This window comes from Leuresthes tenuis, unplaced genomic scaffold, assembly GCF_036924035.1.
Source record: "Leuresthes tenuis unplaced genomic scaffold, fLeuTen1.0.hap1 SCAF_34, whole genome shotgun sequence".
In the NCBI taxonomy this organism is placed as follows: Eukaryota; Metazoa; Chordata; class Actinopteri; order Atheriniformes; family Atherinopsidae; genus Leuresthes; species Leuresthes tenuis.
The window spans coordinates 413,924-432,541 of NW_027325388.1; the positions used below are offsets into that span (position 1 = coordinate 413,924).

The window sequence follows — 18,618 nt, forward strand, 5'->3', positions numbered from 1 at the left end:
GAGGTTTTCGGCTACAAGAAGGTTTGAATGTCCAACCATAGTTTGTAAAAAGCGGGTAAGAAAAGGTGCGAATGCCCGAAAATACACCATCAAAAGAGGGAGCGGAGGTGTTCCGCTGTAAGATGGTGCGAATGTCCGACCATAGTTGGTAAAAAGCGGGTAAGAAAAGGTTCGAATGCCCGAATATATACCATCAAAAGCGGAAACGGAGGTGTTCGGCTGCAAGAAGGTGTGAACGTCCGACCAAAGTTTGTAAAAAGCAGTTAAGAAAAGGTTCGAATATCCAACCAAACATAATCAAAAGTGGGAGCAGAGCTGTTCGACTGCAAGTAGGTGTGAATGTCCACCCATAATTCCTGAAAAATGGGTAAGAAAAGGTGCGAATGCCCAACCATACATCATCAAAAGAAGAAGTGGATGTGTTCTGCTACAAGAAGGTTTGAATGTCCGACCATAGTTTGTAAAAAGTGGGTAAGAAAAAGTTTGAATGCCCGAACATACACCATCAAAAGAGGGAGCGGAGGTGTTCCGCTGTAAGACGGTGTGAAAGTCCGACCATAATTGGTAAAAAGCGGGTAAGAAAAGGTTAAAATACCCGACTCTACACAATCAATAGCGGGAGCGGAGTTGTTCGGCTACAAGAAGGTGTGAAAGTCCGACCATGGTTTGTAAAACGCGGGTAAGACAAGGTGCGAATGCCCGACAATGTATAATCAAAAGAGGGAGCGGAGGTGTTCGGCTGCAAGGTCTGAATTTCCAACCAATAATTACTGAAAAATGGGTAAGAAAAGGTGTGAATGCCCAACTATACATCATAAAAAGCAGAAGTGGATGTGTTCGGCCACAAGAAGGTTTGAATGTCCGACCATAGTTTGTAAAAAGCGGGTAAGAAAAGGTTCGAATGCCCGAACATACACAATCAAAAGAGGGAGCGGAGGGGTTTCGCTGCAAGAAGGTGTGAATGTCCGAGCATAGTTTGTAAAAAGTGGGTAAGAAAAGGTTCGAATGCCAAAATATACACCATCAAAAACGGAAGCCGAGGTGTTCGGCTGCAAGTAGGTGTGAATGTCAGATCATAATTTGCAAAAAGCTGATGAGAAAGGTGTGAATGACCGACAATAATTACTGAAAAATGTGTTAGAAAAGGTAAGAATGCCGGACTATTCATCATCAAAAGCAGAGAAGAGGTGTTCGGATGCAAGAAGCTGTGAATGTCTAGCCATAATTACTCAAAAACGGTTAAGAAAAGGTAGTATTGCCAGACCATAAATGATCAAAACAGGGAGCGGAGGTGTTCCGCTGTAAGAAGGTGTGAATGTCCAACAATAATTGGTAAAAAGCGGGTAAGAAAAGGTTAAAATACCCGACTGTACACAATCAATAGTGGGAGCGGAGTTGTTTGGCTACTGAAAGGTGTGAAAGTCCGACCATACATCCTCAAAAGCAGAACTGGATGTGTTCGGCTACAAGAAGGTTTGAATGTCCGACCATAGTTTGTAAAAAGCGGGTAAGAAAAGGTTCGAATGCCCAAACATACACCATCAAAAGAGGGAGCGGAGGTGTTCCGCCATAAGAAGGTGTGAATGTCCGACCGTAGTTGCTAAAAAGTGGGTAAGAAAAGGTTAAAATACCCGACTGTACACAATCAATAGCGGGAGCGAATGTGTTCGGCTACAAGAAGGTGTGAAAGTCCGACCATGTTTTGTAAATAGCGGGTAAGAAAAGGTGCGAATGCCCGACAATGTATGATCAAAAGAGGGAGCGGAGGTTTTCGGCTAAAAGAAGGTCTGAATGTCCAACCATAATTTGTAAAAACCGGGGAAGAAAAGGCTCGAAAGCCCGACTATACACCATCAAAAGCGGGAGCAGAGGGGTTCAGCTGCAAGAAGGTCTGAATGTCCATCAATAATTGCTAGAAAACATGAAAGAAAATTTTCGAATATCAAACCGCACATGATCATAAGTGGGAGCGGAGGTGTTTAGCTGCAAGAAGGTGTGAATGTCCACCCATAATTCCTCAAAAATGGGTAAAAAAAAAGGTGCGAATGCCCAACCATACATCATCAAAAGCAGGACTGGATGTGTTCGGCTACAAGGTTTGAATGTCCGACCATAGTTTGTTAAAAGCGGGTAAGAAAAGGTTCGAATGCCCGAACATACACCATCAAAAGAGGGAGCGGAGGTGTTCCGCCATAAGAAGGTGTGAATGTCCGACCGTAGTTGGTAAAAAGCGGGTAAGAAAAGGTTAAAATGGCCGTCTGTACACAATCAATAGCGGGAAGGGATGTGCTCGGCTACAAGAAGGTGTGAAAGTCCGACCATGTTTTGTAAAAAGCGGTTAAGAAAAGGTGTGAATGCCCGACAATGTATGATCAAAAGAGGGAGCGGAGGTTTTCGGCTGCAAGAAGGTCTGAATGTCCAACCATAATTTGTAAAAACCGGGGAAGAAAAGGCTCGGAAGCCCGACTATACACCGTCAAAAGCGGGAGCAGAGGTATTCAGCTGCAAGAAGGTCTCAATGTCCATCAATAATTGCTAAAAAACATGAAAGAAAATTTTCGAATATCAAACCGCACATGATCATATGCGGGAGAGGAGGTGTTCAGCTGCAAGAAGGTGTGAATGTCCACCCATATCTCCTGAAAAATGGGTAAAAAAAGGTGCGAATGCCCAACCATACATCATCAAAAGCAGGTGTGAATGTCAGATCATAATTTGCAAAAACCTGATGAGAAATGGTGAGAATGCCCGACTATACACCATCAAATGCGGGAGCGGAGGTGTTCGGCTGTGAGTAGGTGTGAATGTCCGACCATACTTGCTGAAAAATATGACAAAGCAGTTTTCACTTGGTTTGAGTGAAGGATTTCATTTTATATAGAAATCCGAAATTGTGTAGAACTCGTGGAAATAAGTTTATTCTCGGATTCCTAAAGGTTTAGTGTTGTTCTTTGGTATACTGCAAAGTAATACTTTTTATTTTGTTGAAACCGATTCAGACATGGATAAATATCAAGGAAAAAGCAGATTTAACTTGGTTTGAGTGAAGGAATTCATTTTATATCAAAATCCGAAATTGTGTAGAACTCGTGGAAATAAGTTTATTCTCGGATTCCTAAAGGTTTAGTGTTGTTCTTTGGTATACTGCAAAGTAATACTTTCTATTTTGTTGAAACCGATTAAGTTAAAACTGCTTTGTCCTTCATATTTATCCATGTCATAATAGCCTTAAACAAAAAAGAACGTTGTACTTTGCAGGATAGGAAAGAACAAGACTAAACCTTTTCAGGAATCCGAGAATAAGCGTCGATTGACGAGTTCTACACAATTTCGGATTTTGATATAAAATGAATTCCTTCACTCAAACCAAGTGAAAACTGCTTTGTCATATTTTTCAGCAAGTATGGTCGGACATTCACACCTACTCACAGCCGAACACCTCCGCTCCCGCATTTGATGGTGTATAGTCGGGCATTCTCACCATTTCTCATCAGGTTTTTGCAAATTATGATCTGACATTCACACATGCTTTTGATGTTGTATGGTTGGGCATTCGCACCTTTTTTTACCCATTTTTCAGGAATTATGGGTGGACATTCACACCATCTTGCAGCTGAACACCTCCTCTCCCGCATATGATCATGTGCGGTTTGATATTCGAACATTTTCTTTCATGTTTTCTAGCAATTATTGATGGACATTGAGACCTTCTTGCAGCTGAACACCTCCGCTCCCGCTTTTGATGGTGTATAGTCGGGCTTTCGAGCCTTTTCTTCCCCGGTTTTTACAAATTATGGTTGGACATTCAGACCTTCTTGCAGCCGAAAACCTCCGCTCCCTCTTTTGATCATACATTGTCGGGCATTCGCACCTTTTCTTAACCACTTTTTACAAAACATGGTTGGACTTTCACACTTTCTTGTAGCCGAACACATCCCTTCCCGCTATTGATTGTGTACAGTCGGGTATTTTAACCTTTTCTTACCCGCTTTTTACCAACTACGGTCGGACATTCACACCTTCTTATGGCGGAACACCTCCGCTCCCTCTTTTGATGGTGTAGGTTCGGGCATTCGAACCTTTTCTTACCCGCTTTTTACAAACTATGCTCGGACATTCAAACCTTCTTGTAGCCGAACACATCCAGTCCTGCTTTTGATGATGTATGGTTGGGCATTCGCACCTTTTTTCTTACCCATTTTTGAGGAATTATGGGTGGACATTCACACCTTCTTGCAGCTGAACACCTCCTCTCCCACTTATGATCATGTGCGGTTGGATATTCGAACATTTTTTTTCATGTTTTCTAGAAATTATTGATGGATATTCAGACCTTCTTGCAGCTGAACACCTCCGCTCCCGCTTTTGATGGTGTATAGTCGGGCTTCCGAGCCTTTTCCTCCCCGGTTTTTACAAATTATGGTTGGACATTTAGACCTTCTTGCAGCCGAAAACCTCCGTTCCCTCTTTTGATCATACATTGTCCGGCATTCGCAACTTTTCTTACCCGCTTTTTACAAACCATGGTCGGACTTTCACACCTTTTAGTAGCCAAACAACTCCGCTCCCGCTATTGATTGTGTACAGTCGGGTATTTTAACCTTTTCTTACCCGCTTTTTACCAATTATGGTGGGACATTCACACCTTCTTACAGCGGAACACCTCCGCTCCCTGTTTTGATCATTTATGGTCTGGCAATACTACCTTTTCTTACCCGTTTTTGAGTTATTATGGCTGGACATTCACAGCTTCTTGCAGCCGAACACCTCTTCTCCCGCTTTTGATGATGAATGGTCCGGCATTCTTACCTTTTCTAACACATTTTTCAGCAATTATTGTTGGTCATTCACACCTTTCTCATCAGCTTTTTACAAATTATGATCTGACATTCACACCTACTTGCAGCCGAACACCTCGGCTTCCGCTTTTGATGGTGTATATTTTGGCATTCGAACCTTTTCTTACCCGCTTTTTACAAACCATGGTCGGACTTTCATACCTTCTTTTAGCCGAACAACTCCGCTCCCGCTATTGATCGTGTAGAGTTGGGTATTTTAGCCTTTTCTTACCCGCTTTTTACCAACTATGGTCGGACATTCACACCTTCTTACAGCGGAACACCTCCGCTCCCTCTTTTGATGGTGTATGTTCTGTCATTCGAACCTTTTCTTACCCACTTTTTACAAACTATGCTCGGACATTCACACCTTCTTGCAGTGAAACACCTCCGCTCCCTCTTTTGATTGTGTATGTTCGGGCATTCGAACCTTTTCTTACCCGCCTTTTACAAACTATGGTCGGACATTCAAACCTTCTTGTGGCCGAACACATCCACTTCTGCTTGTGATGATGTATAGTTGGGCATTCACACCTTTTCTTACCCATTTTTCAGTAATTATTGGTGGACATTCAGACCTTCTTGCAGCTGAACACCTCCGCTCCCGCTTTTGATGGTGTATAGTCGGGCTTTCGAGCCTTTTCTTCAACGGTGTTTACAAATTATGGTTGGAAATTCAGACCTTGCAGCCGAACACCTCCGCTCCCTCTTTTGATCATACATTGTCGGGCATTCGCACCTTGTCTTACCCGCTTTTTACAAACCATGGTCGGACTTTCACACCTTCTTGTAGCCGAACAACTCCGCTCCCGCTATTGATTGTGTACAGTCCGGTTTTTTAACCTTTTCTTACCCGCTTTTTACCAACTATGGTCGGACATTCGCAGCATCTTACAGCGGAACACCTCCGCTCCCTCTTTTGATGGTGTATGTTCGGGCATTCGAACTTTTTCTTACCCGCTTTTTACAAACTATGGTCGGACATTCAAACCTTCTTGTAGCAGAACACATCCACTTCTTCTTTTGATGATGTATGGTTGGGCATTCGCACCTTTTCTTACCCATTTTTCAGGAATAATGGGTGGATATTCACACCTACTTGCAGTCGAACAGCTCTGCTCCCACTTTTGATTATGTTTGGTTGGATATTCGAACCTTTTCTTAACTGCTTTTTACAAACTTTGGTCGGACGTTCACACCTTCTTGCAGCCGAACACCTCCGCTTCCGCTTTTGATGGTATATATTCGGGCATTCGAACCTTTTCTTACCCACTTTTTACCAACTATGGTCGGACTTTCACACCGTCTTTCAAGTGTAACACCTCCGCTCCCTCTTTTGATGGTGTATGTTCGGGCATTCGCACCTTTTCTTACCCGCTTTTTACAAACTATGGTCGTACATTCAAACCTTGTAGCCGAAAACCTCCACTCCCTCTTTTGATCATACTTTGTCGGGCATTCGCACCTTTTCTTACCCGCTTTTTACAAACTATGCTCGGACATTCAAACCTTCTTGTAGCCAAACACATCCACTCCTGCTTTTGTTGATGTATGGTTGGACATTCGCACCTTTTCTCACCCGCTTTTTGCAAACTATGGTCGGCCATTCACAGCTTCCTCTCCACCATACTTGTATGGTGGGATATTCACACCCACTTGCATCCGAAGACCTCCGCCCCCACTTTTGTTGATATTTAGCCGATCATTCGCACCTTACCCGCTTTTGGCAAACTAAGGCCTTCTTGCAGCCAAAAACCTCTGATCTCGCTTTTGATGATGTAAGGTTGGGCATTCAGACCTTGCTTCACCTGCTTTTCACCAAATATAGTCGGACATTCACACCTTCTTGCAGCCGAACACTTCCGCTCCACCTTTTAGTTTTCTATGGGGCATTCACACCTTTTTTTACACCGCATTTTATAAAAACACCACAGGAACACCGTATTGAGGCTTTGTTCTGACCGCTCATTCGTTTTCGCGTTTCTTTCAAGCAATTCTCCTGGTTAGCCCACACTCGGCTCGCTCCCAGAGCCATGTTAAAGTCTGCTTCGCATTCACTCTCTTTTCTCAGCAGATTAAAGAAACTTCCATCCTGCACCGCTGTTTGCTTTTTCACAAGAGCAGAGGAGAGCGCACCGTTCCCAGCGGCACTGCAGTACCGGGTCGATGCTTGGAGTGAACGGAGCAAGCTCCTTTTTCAACTCCTATTGATAAAAATCCATTTAATATGTAGTCCTTGCATAGACATATAACATATTAAACTGATAAGTACAGATACTACACTTGATCTTAGCCAAAATGCCGAGAAGCGATAACTGTCCACTGGTTCACGTCCGAGGGCCCTTCCTGGCACAATCCGCACTTGTAGCGGTGTTCGTTTTATGGCCATAGTGTCACTTTGCACCTCCGCCCACCCGCTGCACTGAGCACTCTTCAACCCTTTTAAATGGCATAACTTTACACTACCGCACGCTCCAGCGAGCACCATTCAAGCAACATCGGCACAGTCGCAACAAGTGAGGCGACTCTACTCAGAGAAGTCACTCTGCGCAGTAACAAGATTTCTTTTGCACAGACAGAAAGGGCTTCACCCGCAAAGGTAAAGCCTGCCAAAAATAGAAACAACTCATTAGTGCTGCTCTACACGGAAGTCTTTAGTAAAAGGCGAAAGACTTGTACATTATGAAGAGAAACCAGTGTATGATTATCCATCACTGCGGGAGCAGGGCATCAGGCTAGTTGGCATAGCCACCTTCCCCATGGTGAGCTTTGCTTGGTTGAGACGCTTGCTCCCCCCCCTTGCTCCTCGGCTGACCAAGTAGGAACAATCGGGCCATATTCGATGGCTGCCTTGTCTTTTACTCTGTGCAAAAGACAAGGCAGCCACAAACAACACGGGAACACCGTGTTGAGGCTTTGATCTGACTGCTCATTCGGTGTCGCGTTTCTTTCAAGCAATTCTCCCAGTTAGCCCGCACTCGGCTCGCTCCCAGAACCGTGTTAAAGTCTGCTTCGCATTCACTCTCTTTTATCAGCAGATTAAAAGAAAGTTTCATCTTAGGCTCCCTGAAACTTCCATCCTGCACCGCTGTTTGCTTTTTCACAAGAGCAGAGGAGAGCGCACCGTTCCCAGCGGCACTGCAGTACCGGGTCGATGCTTGGAGTGAACGGAGCAAGCTCCTTTTTCAACTCCTATTGATACAAATCCATTTAATATGTAGTCTCGCATAGAGGACATATCAGACATTCAATTCAATTCAATTCAATTCAATTTTATTTATATAGCGCCAGATTACAACAATTGTCATCTCAAGGCACTTAAGTAATATAGTCCAATTCAAGCCAATTGGAATTCAATTCATTGTAATCATGATCCAATTAATTCATATAGAGCCAATTCAAAAAATTAATATCCTAGCTAAGGAAACCAACAGATTGCACCGAAACGTGTCTTCAGTCCAATCTCCCGTCCTGAGCGTGCCTGTGGCAACTGTGGAAAGGAACGACTCCCTTTTAACAGGAAGAAACCTCTGGCAGAACCAGACTCAGGAAGGGTGGCCATCCGCCTCGACCAAATGGGGTTTAAGAAGATAAGAACAGATACTACACTTGATCTTAGCCAAAAGGCCGAGAAGCGATAACTGTCCACTGGTTCACGTCCGAGGGCCCTTCCTGGCACAATGCGCACTTGTAGCGGTGTTCTTTTTATGGCCATAGTGTCACTTTGCACCTCCGCCCACCCGCTGCACTGAGCACTCTTCAGCCCTTTTAAATGGTATAACTTTACACTACCACACGCTCCAGCGAGCACCATTCAAGCAACAACTTTGCACTCCAGCTTCGAACATCGGCACAGTCGCAACAAGTAAGGCGACTCTACTCAGAGAAGTCACTCTGCACAGTAACAAGATTTCTTTTGCACAGACAGAAAGGGCTTCATCCGCAAAGGTAAAGCCTGCCAAAAATAGAAACAACTCATTAGTGCTGCTCAACGTTGTACTTTGCAGTAAAAGAAAGAGCAAATCTAATGTTTCAGGAATCCGAGAATAAGCTTACTTTCATGAGTTCTTCACGATTTCGGATTTTGCTATAAAATGAATTCCTTCACTCAAACTAAATTAAAACTGCTAAACCGCTAATCTGTTACATACAAGGCAGATGTCAAATTCACCGAAATAGGATCTAAGGGTATTTGGCCAATCGAGCTGTAGCAGCTTCGGTAAAAGAGTATAAGTTGAAGAGTTTGTGAATAAAGGTGTGCGCACACATAGTGAGTTGTAGGAAAATAGGCAGGGAGCAATGCCGGCTGGGGTATATGTTCTTGTATGTTGTCTGACTGTTTGATTTGAATGTGTTGTGTAAGTGTCCTGTTGAATGTTACATGTTTGGGCTTTGACACGCTTCACTGTGGTTGTTAACTGTGTGGTGTGTCCTGAAATGTTATATGTTTGGGCTGTGTGACATGCTTAATGCTTTTCAGTAGCAACCCACTTATTCATATATAGCAACTGACAACATAAGAAGTCCGGACATACTTTGATAGTAGTTGTAGAAGTATCCTTATTGATAATAGATAAACTAATTCATAGTGATAGAACAGTAGATGAACAGGTGCCTGCACATGTCTCATGAAAATAAAATGGGTGTATGATTGCTGACGGCAGAGCAATACTGCCAAACTTATGAGTTCTTGTGGCAAACTTGATTCAGTGTCTTGACGTGTATACGCTGTTTCGCTGACTTGTCACAAGAAACAAAGTGTGTTTGATAAGATCCGACCATTTTATTACGGGAGGATCAGTATGTATGGATTCTGATGTGACTGATAAACCCATTCGTATCTTAAGCATAATCTAATACGTGAGACAACGCCCTGGCACACAATCAAAAAAAAAAAAGAGAGAGAGCGGTTTTGTGTCCCCACAGTCCATAATGTAGAAAAGAGAGAAAAAAGCCTTTCTGATTTGGTGTGTGTGCTCACAGTGCAGAGTGTAGAGAAAAGAGAGAAAAGAAAGCCGTTTTGGTGTCACGGGTGTTGTGACTTACACACACACATTTCTGAATTGAGAAAGGAAATTATTTTAGAGAAAGCACTAGAGTTTAGATCCCACATTTGTTGATAGGCATTCATTTAATTTTTCTTTTAATCAGTTTTAAAGTGAATACTAACTGAGAAATGAAAAAGGTGAAGAGTTTAGAAGCTTGGTTCAAGAGCAAAACTTGGTTTATGATCAGCTGAGTCTCTAAACAGAACAGCAAAGGGCTTCATCGAACATTTAAAAAAGATTCAGATTGTTAGAATATCCAGAATTTATAGGAATGGTGGTGATTACTCTTATTTTCTAGAATGGAAATAACTGCACCATGTCTGTTTTATGAATTTAAGGGGCTAAAAAGTTTTGTTCTCGTTTTTCTATGATTAACCGAATGTATGTGAGAGTCCAAACAGACAGAAGGGCCGAGCGCTGGACCTTCCAAAAAAGATGAGACAGGCTGGACCTGTGCCATACTAGTTAAGACCTGCCTGTGGATAACAGGTTCTTTAAACTCTCACACACACAAACTCACACACGTTCGCACACATACACCCATACACACACACCTTCTTGAACTTGCTGCAAGATTAAACATTTGCATTAACTGACTCCAGCAACTCTGAGTCTCATTGAGAGACTTTTCTCAACAATTGGGTCCTCAAACCAGATCTCAACGTTTTTTCCGCTTTCCAGGGTCGGAGCTGAAACCGTGCACGGGGGAGTCCAGTACTCCTAATGAAAGACCCCCTGCTGAATTGCGGTAATTAGGGGCCAGTGTCCACTGAAAGGGGGAAACAGGGACGAGATCGTACTTTTGAATCAATGGCCAGAAGCCATTGGCAGTGCAGGCATCAACAATAATGGTGTTATTTCACCCATTAACACTTAAGGTACCTCATGCAGTGGCTGTGATATGGTTACTTAACAAAATATCTTTACCAGACATCTCTCCTACATAACAGTTCTTCTTTCACAGCCACACCTTGTTGTCGAGAGATGTGCTACACTTAATCCATCCACACTGCTACCTACCCCACAGATGGAAAGCCTCATGATTGCATGTCAGAAATAACCATCAGTGTTTTACCCAGGCCAGACTTAACTGATATACGTTATGAAAATGCAGAAATAACTATATTTATTCAACAGGTCAAGCAAAAAACCCTGATGGCACAAATGCTACAGGATTTGCAGTAGTAACAGAAACTGAAGTTTTCTTAAAACAACCACTACCAAAAAATTACTCTGTTCAAGCAGTCGAATTGGTAGCTTTAACTGAAGCTTGTAAATTAAATAACAAAAAGGTTGTTAACGTTTACACTGACAGTCAGTATGCCTTCTCAACTGTACATGTGTTAACACAGCATTGGAAAAACAGGTATGTTGACATCCACAGCTAAATGTATAAACTACAAATATTTTAGCATTATTAGATGTTATTCAATTGCCATCTACAATAGACTCGTATGAATGACCGGAAGGAAAACCATACTGCCAAAGAATTTGTTTAAATATGCTGCAGTATTGAGCCACGGACCATGTCATGTCTCAACAGGAGGGATGGAAGCAATAATGAACAAGGTTTTTACAGCATATGGTTTTACTAATTATTGAATTTTTTTTTTTAGAATAAATAAATGAATAAAGTTTTGTCTAGCAGGTCAAATATGTGCAAAATACATTCCACAGGGCAATCTAAGACCAAAACGAAGATAATTCCCTAAGCCAGTGTATCTTTTTCAACATATTTGTTTGTATTTCATTATTTCATTATTGTGTAGATTTCATTGAACTAAATTAATGTTAAGGGAAACGATTCTGCTCAGTGACAACAGAGGTTTTTACCAAATGGTCTGAAATATTTCCATGTGCACAAGCAGATGCACTCTCAGTAGCAAAATCACGCGTAAAATAACTCATTTCTAGATTTGAAATTCCTGAAAAGATCTTCAGTGATAATTTGACACACTTTGTAAACTATGTCATCTCACTGATGGCAAAGAACTTAAAATAGATCTTAGAAACCACTGTGATATAGAAGGTTTCGCTAACACATTGGAATTGTTTTACTATTTACATATGCATGTGCAGTGAAGAATTGCTTGCTGCTGATAAATGCAAAGAAGAACAGCTTACACATAGATGCTCACATATAGGCTGCTGAATGCAATGAAGACCTGCTTATCCAGTAAAGTTCAATGTCAATGTGTAATATTCAATTAGGATTTGCAAAACAGTGAAGTTAAACAATGAATGGGTCCATAGTCGGTATGAGAAGACTACAGGAATATTTACCTGGGTGTACGTTCAAACAGAGATGAGAAAATTGCGATAAATTATTGTTTGTTTGTTTGTTAGTATGTATATGAATGTTATGTGTATAAACTGTGTTGAGTTGTAGTTACTCAGTAGTGTCTCAGTGAAACAACCGACGGGGGAAGCCTTGCGGTGACAACAAAAGCAGTGTTTTACTGATCAGTCAAGTTGCTCCAGTGTACTCCATACAAACTGGTTGGCTACTGAAGGGATAGAAAATGGGGAATACTTGTTTTAAAGCAAACAAGGAATTAGATGGGAAAAATACATGTTTTAACGGGACCCAGACAATATTATATAGATGTCGCCACTGAAGTAAAGAACATTTACGTGGGATGGTGTGAGGGTCCTCGTTTGGCTGACGTTCGCCGATATGCTCGCCATGCTCAGAACCAAGTTGAGACGCGTAAGACAACCAAAAGGGACAAGTGTGAAAAGGAGCTGCATTTGGCAACCATGACCATGTATTACGCAGTTGGTGTAAACAGAGGACGAGGCCGAAGTCGAAGACGTGGACGTGTGGGAGAGGAGGTCGAAATGGGCCACGCCAGAGCTGTGATCCGAATATTTGTTTTTACTGTGGCCAGACTGGACACTGGAAGAAGGACTGTCCACAGCTAAAAAGTGATGAAATTGGGCAAAAGGCTGACTGAGGGTGGGAGGCAGGTTCTGGACGTCACGCGGCAGCGGAGCCTCCACTAATGGGTGATAGCACAAACACACTCACACATTTTTCCTGCTCTGTGTAGTGAAGCAACGCTTGCCGACTGTGATTCACGTAGTAAAGTTTTGCATGCTATTTCCGTCCTAGAGCAAAGATATTTCTCTCAGAATATAGGAACTTATGTTCATCAGTAGTGACGTCAGGGGAGTTTGATTGTCCTCCAAAGTTAAGTGGAAACCACGTTTACTGTATGTCTGCATCAGGCCAGGTTGTGAAGGAGAAAATGACAATGCCCATTGCGTGTTGTCACTCCCGATGAGCTCTCCTTCAAACACTCATTTTTGTTATCAGAGTTGTGTCCCATTAACCTGATGGGCTGTGATCTCATGTGTAAATTAGGCATTATTTTAACTTCTACACCAGAGGGTGTTAAGGTTATGTTACAGCCTGACAAAGTTTTCACAGCAGTGCAGTTTGATTCATCGGCACTTACATATGCTTATGAGTGGAAACTTCCCAGCTCTCCTTTTTCACAACAACTAGTGGAAGAAGCAAAAGCGTTAGTTTCACCCCTTTCTGATTTCATGCAACCTACTGATTTGCACTGCACATCACACATTTCTTTGGGGCCTGACAATGACTATGAGAAGAAGTGAAAAAATATGTGCGCCTACTTTATTGGCTGTGTCGCTCACTCCAGAGCACTTCGATTTTTTTAATGTTTGTGGTACTCGCCCTCACATTTCCTTGGCCAAACGTACACACTGGCAGTGACAAGGTGTGGGAGAGTTTGTTGCGACATGTCAGAAAGAAATGGAGTGGACCGTTTCACCTGCTGATCCAAATTTGATGTTTTCTGAACGATTGTCAGCATACAAAAAAACATTTTTGAGTACAATGCATTGTCAAAGAACTGTGGACTTAATTCCTACCACAGAATCACATTTTGAAGCATGTTTTTTATCTGAAACAGATTTGTCTTCGATACCCATGTTGGCTGAAGTGCCCAATGATCTTTGGGCTAAGAGCAAATATGATGTGGGGTTGATAAAAGGCTGTGAACCAGTAATTGTCACCCCTAAATCAGACTTTTGTCCATGTAAAAAACAATACCCTTTTAAGCCTGAAGCAATTAAAGGGATTAAACCTGTTTTTCAATCTTTTCAGAAAACAGGCGTTATTGTTCCTTTTGAAAATTCACCTGTGCTTACTCCATTGTTTCCTGTTAAAAAGATTAAAGATGCTGGCCAGCCAGATGAATGGCGTTTTGTACAGGACCTCCAAGCGGTGAATGCTAAAGTTTAGCCACATGCTCCTACTGTGCCCAACCCACACACTATTTTGTCTCAAATTACATCAGATGCACAGTTTTTCTCAGTGGTTGACTTGTCGCCAGTGCACCCTGATAGCCCATTTTGGTTTGCTTTTTAGTTTGAAGGGAGATCTTGGACTTTTACCCGGTTATGCCAGGGGTACTGTGAAAGTCCCACTATTTACAATGCTGCCCTCAAAGCTAGTCTGGATTAACTTCAATCAACCACAGGTTCTGCTCTTTTGCAGTATGTGGATGACATCCTTTTATGTAGTCCATCTAAACAACAGTGTGAAAAAGACCAAATGACTCAAATAACTTTCTTGCTTTCAAAATCTTTCCTCTAGTGACGCTGACTTAGAGAGGGATGAAGATAATCATGTTTAATTGTTCATGTTTTGATTGTTTATCATTGGACCCTTTATTACTATGATGCCTGCATTTTAAACTCACGTTGTGTGCAAATGCAGGCTGATGTTTTACAGATAAAGTTATTATTTTCCTTGTTTCTTTTGGGTTGATTAATATAATGGTATTATTATAATCAAAAGGGAGGAATGTAATGGAAAATAATTCTTATATGCATTGTATTGAGTGTTACTGTGTATAACCTGCAAATGACCGAGCTGCAAGGTACCACCCTGCCCTGTTTTCTTAAATTCCTCTTTACAATGGTGGGCTTGTTATAATGAGATAGCTGCACTTTAGGGGGGACAGGGTTAGGCTGGTATTTACGAGTGTGTCTGGGTAACCTCAACTGATGGTTGGGGAGGAAAGTTAGAAGAACAATCAATTATACCCAAAAACAGATGACGTGATGAGCGGGCAATATAACTGTGTGTTTTTGCTTCAGTGGTCAGAGCAACTCTGTATTCTGTACTGTGTTGTTCTCTCTTGCAAGATATTATTATTAAAGCCTCTTATCTCCTCACAAGAAAATAACTGACTCCCCAAATGCAAGTGTCAAGACAAATGATCAAACTTCTCCAAGCTTCAGTCTGCAGAGAAGTACAAGACAGGGTTGCTCACTTTCTCCCTCACTTTTTGCTATTTTCATCAAACCTTTAGCAGCTGCTATCAGACAAGATAGAAATATTAAAGACATCCAACCCCAAAATATTGAGCATAAAATAAGTCTTTATGCTGATGATGTATTACTTTTCCTTCAGAACTCACAGACGTCTCTCACTCACGATCACACTCATAAATAAATTCTCAGCACTTTCTGACTACTCTATCAATTGGTCTAAGACCACAGTTCTGCCCATTAACTGTAGGGTCCAGAATATACCTGCGATCACTTTACAGTCAGGAAATATTAGATATTTAGGCATAAACATTTCCTCCAGGCTCTCAGAGCTAACAAAGCTAATTTATGTGCAATTATTAAAGACAGTAGAGGACAATCTCTCTCGTTGGAAGTCCTTACCTATATCACTTATGGGGAGAGTTACAACCATTAAAATGATGATACTACCAAAAGTTAACTATTTGTTCTCAATGATCCCCATAAAACCAACCTGCTACTTGGTTTAAGTCACTAGATTCATGCATCTCCAAATTTCTGTGGAAAAACAAACCACCACGTATTAGTTTAAAAACCCTACAGAAGACCAAGGACAGTGGTGGATTAGATTTACCTAATTTTCAGCACTATTCCTTAGCCAATAGGTTACGGTATATATCAAAATGGTTTAAACCTAGCCCAATAGATGAACATGGATAAATATAGAACAAGCATTGTGTGATAATCTGGAAATCTCTGACCTGCCACTTATTAGTCAAAACGTAAAAAATCACAAATGTTTCAAAAGCATTAACATCAGCACCTCTCTGACAGCCTGGTGGGAATTTCTTAAAATAACAAAGTCTTCACTTGTCTAAGCTTACACCCATCTGGAACAATCCTGACATCCTGCAAAACAAAAAAATGCTAAACTTTACTCTCTGGAAGATCAAAGGAATCAAACATCTGGAACATATAATCCAAAATGGACATTTTATTTCATTTGATGAGCTCATATCACAACATGAGATAGGCAGCAATAAATTCCTAGAATATCAACAACTTAAGTCTATAATAACAAAGAAATATATCCTCCACCAACCAGACTTACAACTCCCGATTAGGGTAGTAGAATTTCTAAGCATCTGCACCCCAAAACTACTATCAAAAATATATAAATTATTGTCTAAGATAGATGACACAATGTCTCTACCGTCCTCAAAATGGGAGGCAGATTTATCCATCAGTTCTAGTCATAGCTTCTGGCCACATATATGTTTGAACACCTTCAGAATGACTCGAAATCCTAATTTACAGCTCATACAATACAAAATTCTTCATAGAACACACTATACAGGACAAAGGATGTTCAGGATGGGTCTAACACACTCAAACATCTGCTCACATTGCACAGATAACACACCTGATGATTATGCACACGCTTTGTGGTTTTGTGCGCCTGTCCAGAGGTTCTGGCTTGAAGTCTGTGCGGACCTATCAACATGACTAAAGTGTAGCATTCCTGCATGCCCCACACTGTGCATACTGGGTGACTTAGATAACATCAATGTGGAATTTAGCTTAGCACACATGATCCTCACAGTGTTATGTATAGCAAAGAAAACTATTCTCATGAACTGGAAAGCGAAGAACAATCTGTGTATTAACCAGTTTAGAAATTTTCTTTTAGATTATATTAGCATGGAAACAATGTCTGCTTCCTCAAAACATCAATTGGCTGAATTTAATTCTCTCTGGTCCCTTCTGATTAGCTTGATCACATAGTGGTGGTGGTGGGTTGCTGTCCCGTCGCTCTGGGCGGTTGGGTGTGTGCTGGGGGGGGCTGTGTGGCTTCGGGCGTCTGGTGGTCTCTCGGGTCGTGGGGAAATACAGCAGCCCTGTATTATTGCTTCCTGTGAAATCAAGATACAATGTGCACATGCTGGTTACAAATAAGAAAATACAAACAACAAACAGTTTCTTCCATGGTTCACAGCATGTGTATGATCATCTTCATCGCTGGTCTCAGTAAGGATGTTTCAATCTTCGGTGTCAGAGGTTACTAGCACTTAACACACCGGTGGAGTACAGCTTTTACTGCTGACTCTTATCTTTGTCCTTCCGGGCGTGTTGGTTAGGCTGATGTATGTCAGGGTGGAAGTCATCTACTGGTTCTGGTACCTTCTTACAGTGACTGGCATGAATCCAGGTTGCTCTCTCTGCAACTTTAACAGCTGTGTGAGTGACCAGTAGCACCTGGAACGGGCCTTGCCAACGTTTGGACTTCCAATGTTTCCTGCGAAGTTCCTTCACCACCTGTCATCTGGTTGGAGTGGTGTGTTTTCTGTGGCTGGAAGGGCTGCTTTTACTGCCTGTGAAACTTGAGATAGAACAGTGGAAAGGTTTCGACAGTAAGACAACATAGCATCATCACAAACAGTTGTGGAAGGGAGGGGTCTGGTTACAGGTCCCAATCCCAGGTTAGGAGGTCTGCCAAATAAAATTTCAAATGGGCTGAGATTCACTTGAGCTCTGATTCTCATTCTCATGTAGGTAAGCACAATAGGTAATGCTTTTGTCCATGGCAGACTTGTTTCTTCACAACATTTGGCTAACTTGGACTTTAATGTACCATTTTCTCTTTCCACAGCACCTCCACTCTGTGGATGATAAGCACAATGTGTGCGCAAGCTTATTCCCAGGAATTTACCAACCTCAGTCAATGCAGTGTTAACAAAATGTGTGCCATTATCACTGCTGATCTTCTCTGGAATGCCCCATCTAGGAATGATTTCTGTTTAGCAGTGCTTTAGTCACTGCATTACTGTTTGCATGTTTTGCAGGGAAAACTTCAACCCATTTACTAAACACGTCCACTATTACTAGTGCATATTTCTTTCCTTCAGCTGGTGTGAGTTCAACAAAATCCATCATCAAATGTTCAAAAGGTTTCTCTGGTGGAGGGTGTGCAACTTGCGATGTGTGTAATGCCTTTCCTACATTATGTGTGGCACAATCTGTGTAAATAGTGACAGACTTACCAGCTGCCAACTTACAAGCTTCAGTAAGTGCAATAAGCTCAGTAGTTTGAGCAGAGAAATGTTTAGGAAGAGAACCAGACAACAAAGTGTCATGTGAAGAACATACTGCAAACCAAACACAGTTAGTACCTGTGGCTGGATCACGCAAAGCTGATCCATCTACAAAAAGAATCATGTCAGAGTTTGGAAGAGGAGTCTCTAAAAGATCAGGTCGGGGTGTACAAACTTGTTCCAAAACAGCTTCACAGTCATGAGGCTCCCCATCCTCAGGAGTCGGAAGCAAAGTAGCAGGATTCAGAACAGTACAATGTTTAACAGTGACATTTGGCATATCACGGAGCACAGAGGTGTATCTGAGCCAACAAGCAGTTGAAAGATGTGAAGTTTTCTGCTCGAGAAGAATAA

The 18,618-nt window shown here is 41.9% G+C and overlaps 2 non-coding genes and 2 pseudogenes across 2 annotated transcripts; all 4 read right to left on the bottom strand.

The window, feature by feature from the left end:
- Positions 1-6,963: 6,963 nt before the first annotated feature.
- LOC140285206 (U2 spliceosomal RNA) lies at positions 6,964-7,151 on the bottom strand. Its single transcript, XR_011910343.1, has one exon. It is a non-coding gene; the product is annotated as a U2 spliceosomal RNA (small nuclear RNA).
- A 275-nt stretch (positions 7,152-7,426) lies between these two features.
- Positions 7,427-7,540, bottom strand: LOC140285264 (U5 spliceosomal RNA). The gene has a single exon (XR_011910361.1). It is a non-coding gene; the product is annotated as a U5 spliceosomal RNA (small nuclear RNA).
- Positions 7,541-7,951: 411 nt separating this feature from the next.
- On the bottom strand, positions 7,952-8,085 carry LOC140285253 (U2 spliceosomal RNA; annotated as a pseudogene).
- A 244-nt stretch (positions 8,086-8,329) lies between these two features.
- Positions 8,330-8,477, bottom strand: LOC140285248 (U2 spliceosomal RNA; annotated as a pseudogene).
- Positions 8,478-18,618: the final 10,141 nt, after the last annotated feature.